The sequence below is a fragment of the Triturus cristatus genome, chromosome 1_2 (assembly GCF_964204655.1).
Source record: "Triturus cristatus chromosome 1_2, aTriCri1.1, whole genome shotgun sequence".
Taxonomy (NCBI): domain Eukaryota; kingdom Metazoa; phylum Chordata; class Amphibia; order Caudata; family Salamandridae; genus Triturus; species Triturus cristatus.
Window position 1 is genome coordinate 146,859,822 of NC_140580.1, and position 15,413 is coordinate 146,875,234.

General features: G+C 47.3%; 1 protein-coding gene across 2 annotated transcripts in view; it reads right to left on the reverse strand.

The window, feature by feature from the left end:
- Nucleotides 1–15,413, reverse strand: part of LOC146866980 (caspase-7-like) — a 198,392-nt gene that overhangs the window by 120,511 nt on the left and 62,468 nt on the right. The window lies entirely within an intron of this gene.

Below are 15,413 nucleotides of genomic sequence, written 5' to 3' on the forward strand. Positions count from 1 at the left end.
GATAAAGAAAAGTGTGTGTGGTTAGGTTTCAGTACAGGTCGTCTTCATCTCATGCCCCTTTTATTAAATTTCCCTCTCATTACACACCTCCGTTTGTCCTTTCCCTGTCCCATCCTATCCCAATATGCTAGTAAGAAAAAGTGTGTGTGGTCAGATTAAGCTCCAGGTCTTCATCTTTTCTCCACTGGAAGATTCGCTGACATATCAAAAATACCTGATTGATGGAGTGCTGACTGACTCCTTTTTATTCCTGCTGAGCTGTATTGGCTGATGGTACGTCCGTCCTGGTCAATATGTTGTCCTCTTTAAATAGATCAACACTCCGCCTTTCTGGCATTGTCTCCGCTTTGTTGACTGGATTTTCCAACAGCAAGAGCCTCTCTCTGTTTCAGTGTTCCATACACCATTGAACCGTAAGACTGGATATCACTACTACACCGTCACAGCTCACAGTCCCAAGTTGGTTTCTGTCAGATGGGAAGTGTGAGCTAGAGTATGGCACGTTAGGGGTAGCAAGAAGACACTGGCTACTTATCCTGACCTGGTGCAGAACATATGGGATGTCAGGTGTGCAGGAAGACTCAGGCTACCTTCCTTGACCTGGTCCTGCATTTAGTCCTTCAACCATCCCCTCTTGAGAAGTTGATCATATGCACAATCAAACTGGGCCGCTTCACGTCCTGTGGAGGACACCACACAGGTGGGATGCTGTGACTTCTTTGACAGCTAGAGTTTGAACTGCATTTTTGCAGGATCACACCCCCCACACCCACTCTCTTGGATACATCTGTGGGGTACACACACTGGAGACTGCTATCACTTCTACCCTTCAAATGAAGAAGATGGCAGATGTAGGTAACACTCAGTTACATGAGCTTAAGAACATTTGCCAACTTAATTCTCCTGAACAACTCAAAGGAGCTGTCCAGGCACTGGTCATCATCAGACTAAAATAAAGGGATGTGTTTCTTGCAGACACACCCAAATACCCATCATCCCACTTACAGCTATTCACAAATCAAGAGCCATTTATGTCCACTTGGCTAGCAAATTTGACCATACCAATCCCATACTTTGAGACCACCACTAACTTCCCTTCATAGCTAGAATTCAATTTAACATCAGATATCTAGCCTATAAGACTATTTATGGCATTAATCCAGCTGGCACAAGAGGTTTCAGAAGCTAAATCCATATTTGTAAAGCGCCAACTACTCACCCTTACGGTCTCAAGGCGCTGGGGGCCATCATGGAAATTAAGTGAGCTACTGCCCAGAGTCACATGGTTCTGAGCTGAGCTGCCGCCAGAGCCGGGGATTGAACCGTGAACCTTGTGCTCCAAAGTCAGCTGCCCTGGCCGCTGCACCATACCTTTACTTTCAAAGTGCCCATGCTCAGAACCTCCACTGCATGTAATCAGCCCTTCCCTTGAACTGCCACCACAGACCGGATATAAAAACTGTACCCTTCAAATTAAGAAATCAGTTTTGAGAAACACTTCTCAAGACCCATCTAATTAGATAATTCCTAATCCAATGATGGGCCTCATGGTCACAAAGTTATGACTGACTTTGTTCACAAAATCACATATTTCCATTAGCTCTCAAGTGTTTTAAACCTGCCTCCCCACCTTTTATGCAGGCCAATTCTGTTTGCTGCTCATGTGCTATTTAAAGCACATGATACCCTAACTGTGTAGCCATGCTGTATAAACTGTTAAGTAGAATAAATGAATTGAATGCAATATAAAACATACACATTTTCAAATAGGCATGGCCAGATGCGTCTTTGGAGCAGAGTAGTCTTTTTTTTTTTTTGGGGGGGGGGGTTTATTTTTTTTTTGTCCTCATATGCCACCAAGGTTCTATATGCGCAATCGATCGGCTTACAAGCAATATGCTGACACAGTTCATACCAACTGGGAGGGATAGTCATGGAGCGGGGGCCTCGTCCCACAGCAATAGAGCTTGACATACCAGCGATCGCCATACCATAACCTCAGAAGTTCAGCCAGGGTGCTACCCAAGTGCTGAAAAAGGAATCAGAGCACCGCTTATACCAAGCAGTGGGATAGATGGCTCAATCATTGGACCTGGGGAAAAAAAAAAAAAACAGAGTCTCACTGATCCCATTTAAGAAGGTGCCAAAATGATCTTTTGTCTGGATTCCCAGCTCTAGCCAAATCAAACTTAGAAACATGCAGGGCAGAGGCGTACCAATCATTGATAGAGGGAGGTAAAGGGTACTTCCACTTTCTGCATATCTCCCTTCTAGCCAGTAGTATAGCGTAAAATACTAGCTTCTTCGCCGAGCTGGAGACCCCCTCTAAGATTCCGAAAATCACCAACTGGTGATGTACAGTTATTTTGGAGTCTATTGAAGACGACAGGATCTTACAAATGGCTTCCCAAAACTGAGACAGAAGGGGGCATTCATAAAACATGTGGATGTCAGAGGCTGCTAGGAGTCCACATCTAGCACACACCACCATATTCCCCTGAGTAAATTTAGAAAGTCGAAGGGGGGAATAATATGCTCTGTGGATAGTAAAGATGTGGTTCCTACGCAACCACGCCGGTTTCACCACATCCCACAGCAGTCTACAAGATGTTCTCCATAACTCTTGCAAATCAGTATTACTTATATCAGCCCCCCAGAGTTCATGTGGAAGCTTAAATACTCCGTCCATCTCATCCAAAATCAGATTGTACCAGGACGAGATCTCCTTCTTAGCAGGGGGTCTATCAATTAACAGAGTAATAAGGGTACTATAACCACCTACTGGGAATTTATTTTTTCGAGAGGGCTGTGCAGAATAGGAACGAGACCAGCTGGACATCTGGAGATATTTTAGCCTAGCTAGGCCAGGGCCAATCTTTCTACTCAAACACTCCCAGGAGAGCAGTTCCCCCTCAACAAATAGATCACCCCAGACCTCCACCCCTGCCTCTCTAATAGGTGCTGCAAGTGAGTTTCCCAACCAGGGTGGATTATCGGGGAGATCCCATAAGGGAGTTCTAGTGCTATAGTACCCTATTTTAATGGATTTTGAAACCTGGGCCAAAGTCCTTGCCATTCCCAATAGAATTTTCAATTTAATTTTTTTAAAGAACTTTGGATCTCCGAATTTCAGTAGGAACCCAGACTGGCTAACCCCCTCTCCCCTAAGCAGAGTGGTGTATAGAGCTCCCACCCCACACTCCAATGGTTTTTTTAGCAACACCCTAGCATGAGACAACTGGAATGCCCAGGCATAGACCTGGATGTCCGGGGCGGCCAGCCCCCCCTTTTCCCTGCGCCTCCTTAACTTTTTCCACGAAATTCTTGGAAGATGTTTATTCCAGATAAAAGTGTTGATCTCGGCCTGAAAAGTTTTAATATGGTTTGGATCAAAGTACAGAGGGATAGTATTGAAAAGAAAGGAAATCTTTGGCAAGACAGCCATCTTAACCAAGTTAGCCCTTCCTAATAAAGACAAAGGAAGATGGGACCAAGACTGAAGCAACTTATGGCAGTCCTTGGCTACCTTGTAAAAATTGATATTTACAATCTGATCTATATTTTCCACAATATCGAGGCCCAGGTATCTCAATTTATTTCCTGGCTGAATACCCGAGATACAAAAGCTCTTATCCATACCCCAGGTCAGCATCTTGGTTTTTGAAGCGTTGATCTCATACCCGGACACTACCCCAAATTCCGAGGCTAGCTTAACTATTTCCGGGAGAGCCGTACGGGCATCAGAGGTGAAAATAAGGATATCATCAGCGTACAGGGCCACTTTCCTTTCCCAACCCCTGTACGCGAACGCCTTGATGTCGACATTGTCTCTTAAATTTTGAGCGAATGGTTCAACGTAAAGATCGAAAAGAAGTGGGGAGAGTGGGCAGCCCTGTCGCGTACCCCTCGAGATGTTAAAGGGGTCAGACAAGATGCCATTAATCAGTACACAGTTGGAGCAGAGTAGTCTTGAGGAAAGTTGGTGGTAGTGGTGTGCTCATATGGAAGATCAGTGAGTGTCAGACAATATTAAAAGGAAACAGAGTAGAATACAATCCAGCCAAAATATGCCATGTTTTCTCCCACTTATAAAGAAGCATGGAGAAAAATTCAGAATAGACAAAACATAAACATTGACAAAGACCAAACATACATGTTAACTCTAATGCGTCAATATACAATGGTACATTGGAAAAACACACAATATAAGTATCAAGAGCAGTGGTGTGGCTTGCATAGCCAAGATGGTGGACACACTCCAATAAGGCTCTGTGGTCCAACCCCATTATCCGCAACATAGCCTGCCATCGCAATAGCTCGCTCTGCCTCGTCTGGAGCCTTTACTTCCTCCCCTACGAGGCCACGGCCGCTAGCTGTAAGTGATTGCGCCATGGCTCTACTGGGCCTGCTGCTGGGACTCAAGGCCTTGCATGGTGTTGCCCCTCATGTGGGTGCCCCACGGTACTGGTGGTACCCCGCACTTCTCACCTGCTGCGGCTGGCATCTGGGGGGGTCCCAGGCCCCAGGTCCCTGCTCGGGAGATGGCCCGGTTGGACTATGACTACTGGGTCTCTCTAGCACCGCGAGACCAGCAAGCCCACGAGATCCCAGTAAGACCTGTGAAGATCAGGGGAAACCAACTGGGATGGCACTGGCCCTGCACGGGTGCCTCCCTTCAGTGCCTGCCCTGCCTTGACGGGGCAGACTGTGTTTGGGGCCCAGCCCCGAGTAGGCTGCGGTTGTCCTGACTGCCTGGCTGGGGCCTGCCCTCCCGGCCCTGACCTCGTTCATTCCGCCCCTCCTCTCTCTAGGAACATTGTGGAACACTGCAGCTGGCACCGGGCGGACTGCAGTTTGGGTCTGGCTTGGTGGGAGGCGGATTCGGAGATTAATGCTACAGTGAGACTCTGCTCCCGCATGGCACCATAACCTCTCCCTTAACTGCGTCCATTCAGTCGGCTGAGGGCTGTTCTCCTATCTACAGGATACTGGGATAGGAGATGGCTGTTCAGGGCCCCCCTGGGGGATTGCTGCGGGGCACACTGCACTACAAAGGAGCTTTTCAGTATACTGTGCTTGCCCTCATTGGCCACTTTCCCCCTGTCTATCGGTGATCAACGCTACCACCCCAACCAGCTTGGCACACATGCAGGACTGTTGGGGGATGCATCCTCGCCCCCCTGTCTCTCACTCGGTGGGGTACCTCTGATGAGGGAAGTGCAGTGCAAAGACACCGGGACACATCGGGCTGCATGTGCTGCAGTGTCCCATTGCACTCAAAGGTGCCTGCAAGTGGGCTCTTTCACACAGTGGCCTGGTGGTGGTCTGTTGTGGCTGTGCTTCCACCGTACCACCCCTACACTAACCCTCTGCTGCCGGACTTGCCATATCCTGTGTGGCTGCCCCTACTGAGCAATGGGCACCCGATGCTTGCGGATGCACATCTCTGCCCGCTTCAATGCTACCTGTGCTGGCGCCTTTCTTTCTGAGCATTACCCTTTGGCAACACATGGACATACTGGGCTGTTTGTTCTGCGACGCCTGTGGAGGACCAAATGCGTCAGCAAGTGGGCCCATTGGGGTAATGACCTTGAACTCCCCTTCAGAGAATCCACGCATGTATTGGGGCAATGTGGGTCGCCAACGCTCGAGCACCCAGAACACACCATTGTGCCCATCTGATACTACGAATATGGCGGGAGGCAGTGCTGACACATCGGATCACCTCGGCCCCTCTGCATCCATTGAGGAATTGGGGAAAAACTGAACATCGTTCTGGAAGCTGTTAAAAGAACCAGGCGTACCTGGAGAGCACCTGTGCGTCCCTGGAAAGCAAGAGTGATAAAGTTGCAGCAGACCTTCCATTAGTTCACGCGGACCACCGTAAACTCGCTGACAAGGTCCATTCCTTGAAATGAACTCTTGCAGAACTGAAGTCCAGAGAGGTGTAATTTTCACTACAATCCCTAGTGTATTGTGTACACACTCGAATGCAGGGCAGAGGAAGCAGAGGGCTGCTCTAGGATAAACAATGCTCGCGTAGTTGGCCCACTGTGGTGTCAAGGGGCAAAATGAAATCGCCTATGTGGAGCGCTGGCTGCCTGACCTCCACCCTTCAGCTGTTCTCTCTCAGTACTTCTCAATTGAATGGGCCCATTGCAGTCCGACGCGTAAACCACCATCCGACTCCAACCCTAGACCACTGCTGTTCTGTCTGCTTCACTACTGTGACCAAGATACCATTCAACGTGAAAAGCAGAAAATTTGAGACATCACTGTAAAAAATGCCTGCATTATGTTCTTCCCGGACTATACCATTTCAGTTCAATGGCAAATTAACTCCTTCTTGACTGTCAAATGATGCTTACGGGACCTTGATATTCTCTGCATGCCTGTGGGTTGTCGCTGAGTGAGCAACACACTTTTTCGACTACCCTGGAGAGGCCTGGGACTGGCTGGAGTCCACCGAACTTGCACACCCTTGTCAAAGACACTTTGCCGCCCTGTTGAGGCTCACTGTCACGAATGTAGACCCCAATCACAAAGCTCCCCTCAGGTCAAAGTTGTCCTCAACCTGGAGCAAGTTAGGTAAGAGAGCCGTCGAGCTCTACAAATCACAGCTACGATCTATGAAACCACCCAGAGCTCAGAACTTGATGATGGATCCACCAAGTCCCTTAGCGATGGCGGCTCCTCAGCCGCATGGCCTTCTGGGACAGACTGTGCGATCCCCCCTGATGTGAAACTGCAGACTGCTGGCGACATTATTTGATATGCTCTCTGTGGAGCCTTTTCTCGCTAGCCTGATAGACCCGTAATACCTTATCTTTCATGTTGACTCACCTGCGTTTCTTCTAACCTCTATTCCTCTGCAGCTGGCATGAGTATGAACTGTTTCTGCAACTCTTTGTCAGGTCTTGCTAACACCATGTAGTTACTTTGGACCCCGCCACGCCACCCTGACAGGGAGCCACATACTCATCCTAGCCAATGCACGCATATTCTTAGCACATGGGGTGCCCCACCTTTGGTTGCTGCACCTTTCCTCCATGTCGCACTCCACTGTTGCTATTGCCTCTTTTGATTCACAAAGTTCAGCAGTTTGGGTGGACACATGTTGTCTCTCTGCTCCGATGGTATTCATTGTTATTTCTTGGTTATACTTTTCTGTTCTCTAGAATCCGATCCTGTCGCTCACACCTGCAAGATGCTAACACCATTCATGGGTTGGCTTTCCATCCATTGCGCAGTGGATAACCACGATACTCCGCTCCAATGAATACATGACCCACACTAACGTTATCACCTGGAATGTGCAGGGACTTCACCAACCCTTGCGCCATTATGCTGTCTACTCATATCTCAAATGATGCTCAACCCAAGTAGCACTCTTACAAGAAATGCATTTAACACACACTGAAGCAACAAAGCTCAGAAGGCAATGGTGCGGCTAGGTGTTTGCCACCAATTTCTCCTACTCACAGTGGATGACATTGTAGTAGACACAGAGGGCTGCCATGTACTTGTCAAAGGCCTCCTAGATGGTCACCATATCCTCGTAGGCACTATATATGCACCTAACTTCGAACAAGCCTCGTTCCTCTATAGCCTGTCTGAGACGCTGTCCCGTAGGAGAGGGGTCCCATGACTTATAGGGGGAGATTTCAACTGCGTCCTGACAATGATCTTGATCGTCACTCCCTCTGCTGCCTTGCACAACCACAACATCAAATGCCCAAGCACTACATGACTGATTTCAACTAGCAGCTAGTTGACATTTGTTGCTTATGCAACGCAAACACAAGAGTGTATTCCTTTTTTTCTTCGCCGCACCACCTACATGTCCGGATAGACAGGTTGATTGGTACACCCAACTTACTCCCCTCCATCACACACATCGATTACTTAGGATGCAACCACTCCAATCATAACCCCCCCATATTTGCAACTTTAATGGGACACAGCACCCCGTACCATTCCCACTTTGAGATTACAAACAGCGGCGTTAGAAAATCCCCCATCCACAACTCCATTACCACCGTTGTTGAGAATTGTTTTGAGCTAAACAGTAACACAGCCACCACCAGATTGGCCCAGTCGGACGTGTTCAAGGTGGCCATCAGATGCCAGTATCTAGTAATTAACTGGAATATATGAAGACAGCTCGAAAAAGATATATCACACATCTTAAGTAAACTCCTAGATTACAAAACTCAATTGGTACGCAACCTGGCGAACTCAAGACCCCTGGCTGTGCACCATGAACATGCCTTGCTAGTGGATAGGCTGCGCTGTCTTAACTATGCTGTTCACTCAGCTCAGACCCACGCTGCAGCTGACAGATCTGGCCTATTGCTGGCATGGCTGATACGCCAAGACCAACCAAGGCACCCCATCAAAATGTTACGCTCGGCTGCTGATGCTCTACTCTACACTCAGTGTGACATACATAACGAGCTGACACGCCACTTCACCTGGTTATACAAGTCAGTATCCAATGCCCATCCCAGTGATATCGGCTTCTTCCTCTCCATTTTGTTCCTGCCTTGTATCACGCTGTCTTGAAGCTCGATGACTCCATCACACTCTTTGAAATACAAGCAGCAATACAAGCCCTCACCCCAGTTAGGACACTGGGGCCGGATGGCCTACTTGCTGAATTCTACAAGGCTTATATCCCACTTCACTTCTTGCCTCTCATTTACAAACACTGAAAAAGGAAGCTGTCAACCTCATGCCTCCCTGGGTGAAGTGCTGCTCATCTCCCTGTCCAAGCCGGATAGAGATCCATCCTCGTTGGGCTCGCACAGGTCCTTGGCTCTGCCTAATATGGACTACAAAGTGCTGACCAAAATCCTAGTAGACCAGCCAGTACCCCTAGGCCCGGCACTGGTTCACCCAGACCAGAATGAGTTTGTCCTGGCCAATAACACCTCACTGAACCTACAACATTTCTTTTGTGTCCTGAGATACTCTCCGCACCAGAGAAGGCCTTTGATTCCCTGGAGTTGGCCTTCTTGTTTGAAGTGCTGCTGTGCTATGGTATCCGGAACCAATTTCTTTGATTGGTCAAATTGCTATATAACCAGCCACTCACCAGTGAAGCTAGGTCCAGTTTTACCATATAAATGCCTTAGGCCGATTCTGCCCCACACCTGAAGCATGAGACCCTCATATAGCCCCACCAGCCAGCATGTAGGAATCTGATAAATTAACCATGCTGTTTTCAATTGGTTTCTAAATATGGTAGGCCCTATGCCTCTCTGATAAAATCACAACACATCTCCTCTGTCAGCCCCATCTCTGTCTTCTTGGTAAACATAACTCACCAAGCCCCCACTCATTGGTTGTCCCCAGAGGGCAGCTCTCTTCTCACTAACACTGACCACAAAAATAAGAAACGTCTCTAGCTAAGAGGAACACACAGGGTGCACTGAGGTGGGGGCCAGGTGCAATCTGTCACTTTCTTCTATATTATTGTATTTTTGCTAGCTTCAAGTAACTCGAAGACAAGCTACATGGCGTGAGAATATGACCTTTACCCTTTTGTAATCTTCCGCTTTCTTATAAAAATTCCGTGAAGTGACGTACATCATTTTTGATAAATGTACACATTATGATATGATTGACAGCTAACACCTGTCATGTGACGGACTTGTGGTTAAGCTCTTCCTCATTAAAGCAGTATAAAAGAGCTGCCCACAGTCCACTCGACGGACCACCTTGCACCGTGAAACTACTTGAGTCAAGGGCTCTGTGATACCCGGTTAACCGTTCTCATTTTTAGAAGTCTTGTTAAGGTTGTGCGTTATGCATTCAAACGTATTTCTATCATAGCATTAGTATGATTTTAAGCCTAATTTAAATTGCATAGTGTTGCTCACCATTTTAAAATATGTCTTTAACACTTGGTCTTTGCTAAAACCAAATAGCTTTATAATTAAGTGACATTATTGTTTGGAATTGTGTCTCCAAATAAATTGTAAACAATCTTGATTCAGTTCCTGCCTCTCACATGTGTTTTTCCATATTTTAGATAGAGCACCCCAGCACAAATTAAGCTGGGGTACAAAACCACCCTTTAACATCAGGGTTAAAATGAGCCCCCTTATCTCGTAACCAATTGACATACACAGAGGCACCCGTTAGGGCTGTCCGCTCTCCCCGTTCCTTTTCTTCCCTCGCAATAGCTATTCGTGAGTAGGGTGTGGACTGGGGCATTCCCCTGGGTGATGGTACCCACTCCATCTCTCTTTATGTGGATGACCTGCTCCTTTATGTATGAGATGTGCACTAAATTCCTGATGCGCTCACTCTGATGCCCAATCATTTTGCTGATCTCACTGGCTTGAAAGTAAACTGGGCTCAATCCTGCCTGTTTCCCTTCACACCTGCACAGACTAACCCAGACTTTACTTAAAATGGGATTCCAATAACTTGGCAGCCCTCTACATTCCAGTACCTAGGAGTACGAGTCTATCATTCACTAGTGGATCTATTTGATGGCTGTCTCACACCTACTGCAACAGCCCTAAAGTCTCAGATGGCCTTTTGGCAAACACTACCACTATCTGTGGTGGGACGCATAGCCCTCCTCAAGATAGTTGTCCTTCCCTGCCTCCTCTAATATTTTGCTAACCTCTCCCTCTATATCGCTGACCTGTTCCTTCAAGAAGCTCATAACAGAATTCATCTGGAACAGCTCACGCTGTAGAGTAACACTTTTGAAACTTTACTTGCCCACAGATCAGGGAGGGCTCCCTATGCTGAACCTCGAACAGTACTACCTAGCTTCCCAACTCCAATGGTTGGCTAAATGGCTAGTGGGCTTACAGCCGGCTGACACTACCATGATGCAGCCCGCCTAGAACTTACCCTCCACTCTTCAATTGTTTCACCAATGCACCAGGGTGGCACTGCCTGACTCTGCTTCTGGGAGTGGCATACCGCTGCTTTTGCCAATGTCTTTACTTCACACGAGCGTCGACTCCTAGGCACCAGCAATAGCCCGGCTTGGCACGCCTAGGGGGCACAACATCACCTCATCGGGGGAACTCTCTGCCTGGCATGCAGCCAATATTCATAACCTGGGGGACCTTTACAGCAAAGGTGCTCTCATCCCATATGAGTCCTTGATGGGGGATGATGGCTTGACCCCTGGCCACTTCCTTTTATATAATTCGCTGAATATTACAGTAGGGAACAAATGGGATGATATGACACAAGAAGATCGGGCAGACCTCATTATACAATACTTTCATGTAATGGGACCAGGCAAACACCACACATGTTGGTTTGTGGACTCATTCACTGCACATTAATACTGCACCACAGCTTATGCCCTTGCCAATGCCATTGGGAGGGATACTTGGCTCACCCCTGTACTGGAAAGGAATGGGCTGCTTTATTGGAAAGTCCATTTCATATTCCAAACAACGCCCGTTTCCGACCTATCCAATTGTACATCATACACAGGTCCTACCTTACCCCAGTCAAAATAAATCGCTACTTCCATCGCACAGATGCAGCCTGCCCTCGCTGTCTTGGTTGATGCACACCTGTTCCACAAGCTGTGGGCCTGCCCATCTCTCCATCCCTACTGGCGAGGTGTCCCCTCGTACTTATCCACTAGCACAGGGCGCCCTGCCTGGCACACATGTGAAACATGCCTCTTAGGCCTCTATCACAGAGACAACAAGCATTGGCATAGCCAATGGGTCTCGCTTTTGGGGCCTTATAAGTATTTAGTTATGCAGCACAATATCCTTGGTGCAACAACATCAACTGTTGCATGGCTAAAAATTATAAGGTCCCAAAGGCGAGACCTATTGGCTATGCCAATGCTTGTTTTTTTACGAAAGGAATCGGTAAAGTGTAACATTAAAAACAAATAATTAAAAAACATAGGACTGAGGGGTGGGGGAATTGGAGGTGCAGTTGTGGGGGGAATGAGATGGGGAGGGTAAAAGTAGCACACAAGGGAGAGGAATACTGTGGGATCGGAAGGAGCATACAAACGAATGAGAACAACACGGAGCATGGGAGAGGAAGAGAAGCACTCAGGTGAGAGAGGGCAACATGGAGCTGCTCCCGTGCTATAGATTATTTGTGTGCATAAGGATTATCAGTGCACGCTGCAAATTGTGATACTTCCGTCAAGGAAGCTGGTGCGCCTACTGCTCATAATACAGCTGTTCTATGCAGGGAAGTTTGAATGGCACCTAAAGATGTTGCACCTCTTCTATTTGAAACATGGTTTTCAATTCCATTCATGTGCGCATAGCTCACCCAGTTGAGTTTTGTTTTTTGGTTCTTCTAGTTCTGAATTTACAAGGTAAAATATAGAACTACAATACAAAGAATGGAGAGAAAAAAGGATTGGTAACGTGAGGCCCCTAACAACGCAAAATTCGTACTTTTAATTACGCACAGCAGCTGAGAAGATGGAGAGTCTTCTCAGCGGCAGTGCGTAATTAAAATTACGAGTCAATAGAGTCAGTTGACTCGGCGTACGTCCGCGGTCGGCACTGGGCAAGGCTGAGGCACACACAGTGAGATAGGTGGGTCACAGCTGAGCCGGCAGCCAGGGTCGGGCGCTGTAGATTAGTTATTTAAAAACTATTACTACTCTCAGGCCAAATTAAATCATGAAAATGAAATCATGACCCGAAGCGGTCGCAATCGGCGCGCCGCTACAGTTTGTGGAATCTTTCTGCATCCTTTAAGTTTGTCTTTAAGAAAGTGACTTTCTTGTTTTGTTAGTTGAACTATACTTGAAGGTACAGAAAATGAGCTTTCCTTTATAAATTCCAGTATTCTAATTGGTCCAGTCCACTTAACAACATAATTATTCTTGCACAAAATGAAGTAAAATAAGCATTGGCCGCGCGCGCGCGCCTCAAAGCTAAAAAAAACAACAAAAATAAACCTGTGAGGCGCTCTGTGGTGGGGTAGGGGGAGGGGCATTGAAGCGAGGCACGCGCGCTTGGCCGAGCGAGAGGAAAGCCATATGGCGCCTCTGCTCGTGCCTGTGCACGTGAACGCAGGCAGAATGCCAGCAAAAAGTATGCGGTCCCCTTTTACCGCACACATGTCTCGCCGAGCAGCGCATGTGCTGGCTCAGGCGAGACCTAAAAAGTGAGCACGAGAGAAATGGATCAGATACAAAAAAGTAGGCATGAGCACAATAAATGGGTTGATAGAGGAAAGGACAGGAGGAGGAAGGACGAGTGATAAGAAAGTTAGAAAAAGGTAGGATGTAAAAGAAGAAAGGGTGAAGGAAAGAATGGATGGGAGGTAGAGAGGGTGAAAGGAAGTACAGATGGATAGGGACAGGATGAGTGGAAGTGTGAAAGGAACAATAGATTAAAGCAGGGCTTTAAGTGGGGTGAAAAAACTGGGGGGTCTCTCAAAGGGGCGTGGGCCGTGTAATTAAGGGCATGGTTTAAAAACACATAAGGTAAAAATCTGTGCTTAGCATAGTGTGCTGCCCGACTTGTATTTTTATGTTCCTGTCATTGCATCCAGATATATGATACATATAACATCATACCTACAACAAGTCAGGACTATTGGCTTTGTCAATGGCTGTTAGTTGCATAAGATAAATAAGCAGCAACTATGGCTTGTATATAATAGTGAAAAAGCTTCCACTTAAAGCCCTGGTGACATAACAACAATGTTGCTGCTCCTGAGTTTCACAAAGAGAAGGGAAATCCAGAGAGAAAATGACTCTCTTTAAAGGATTTCCCTTTCCCTACAACACTCACCTGGCGTGACATCATGCCGTCACTTCTCCACTAGTGAGAAGTGAGCAGTGTGAGCAGCGCACATCGATGTACCTGCTGTCCCTGCAGTCCGGAAAAAAAATGGACCGCCTGGGCCAGAGCACGAAACAAAACCCGATAGAGACCAGTTTCGAGGCCCCCTTTAAAAAACTGCTGGTGGTCAGCCCCGGTGAGACCCAGCCCACTTAAAGCCCTGGATTAAAGGGTTGAAAAATGGGAGGACACAAGAATTGTCAGATGGGTAAAATGATGAGTGGTTGGAATGATGGATGGCTAGATAAGTGAATGAATGGATGGAAAGCATAGTGGAAGAATGGACAGATGGGTGCATAAATTGATCAAAGGATGGATGCCGAGATAGATCGAAGGAGGATGAAAGGGTGAGGGGAACTATTCTAAGCAAGGTCGAGTTTGCTTGCTTGTGTGATAATGATTAGAGGTTTGGTTTAAGTGGGGGTTATTTTAGTTTTTCTGGCTACTTTCTTTCTGGCGCCCACCACCGACACAAATTAAGCACTGGGACAGGCAGAGTAGCAGAGATCACTCGAGGCGAGAAAGGCAAGGAAACAGAAAACAGACTCACTCTCTGTGTGACTGTGGAGCACTCAGGAGGCGTTGTGTCTGTCAAGTTGTCTGGGGATTTCATTTGCTCATCCTGAGGGTTTAAAATGTTTCCAAAATCGTGTTAAGTGAATCCGGGAGTAAGTACCCCAGCCTGTCGAACTAATCCTTGGGGGGTTTAATGGAGGCTTTTTAGTCACGTGATCACTTTCTAGGAGGCGGAGAGAAAGGAGCGAGGAAGAGAGCGAGCTGGAAGATGCGGGCTGGGAGGGGCTTGAGGAGAGCTACAAGGAGCCATGGAGAGAGAGAGACGGGAAGAAATAACAAGCAGTAGCAAAGACAATAGGTATCGCCTTTGGGACCTATTGACTTTAACAGTGTCTTTAGGCGATACTGTGCAGCATTGGTGAAAAACATTTTTTGCCAATGCTGTAATGCATTGGCAGAAAAAGGGTCAATGACATGGCTGCTACTGACCTCAGCGTTTTCATAGGCATGTTGAATGATGTGTGTGCAAGTTTTAGAAATGATGTGGGTGGCATTTTTTTTAAATTTACCAATCCAAGACGGTTCAGTAAAGTAGGTGTGTGAAAACACTGTTTTAAGGCATAGGATAGGCAACAATTTGCAACCTGACCCAATTAAAAGTAAAACAAAAATAAGACTACAAGAGTGGTGGTGTGGGGGGGTGCAGTGATAGAATACAATTAAAACCAGGTGTGCATGAGGTAGAAAGAGGCATGGGAAGAAGCATTTGCTAGAGAATCCAACAGGGAGCGAGGGGGGAAAGCAAACAAGGAAGAAAGCAACAGAGAGCTTGATGCTGGAGAAACAAGAGAGAGAAAGCTGGAAAACACGTGCACTCGCATGGGGTGTTTAACCGAAAAGAAACAAGCATTGGCCGCGCGAAAGTGAAAGTGATCGCGGACGCGATCAAGCATGGCGGAGGTAAGACACATGGCGGCTGCGCACGTGCATGCTCACGTGCACGCAAGCTTTAGGCCACAGGCAGCACTTGGAAAACCTGCATACAAAATGTCTCGGCCAGACCAGCGCATGCACTGG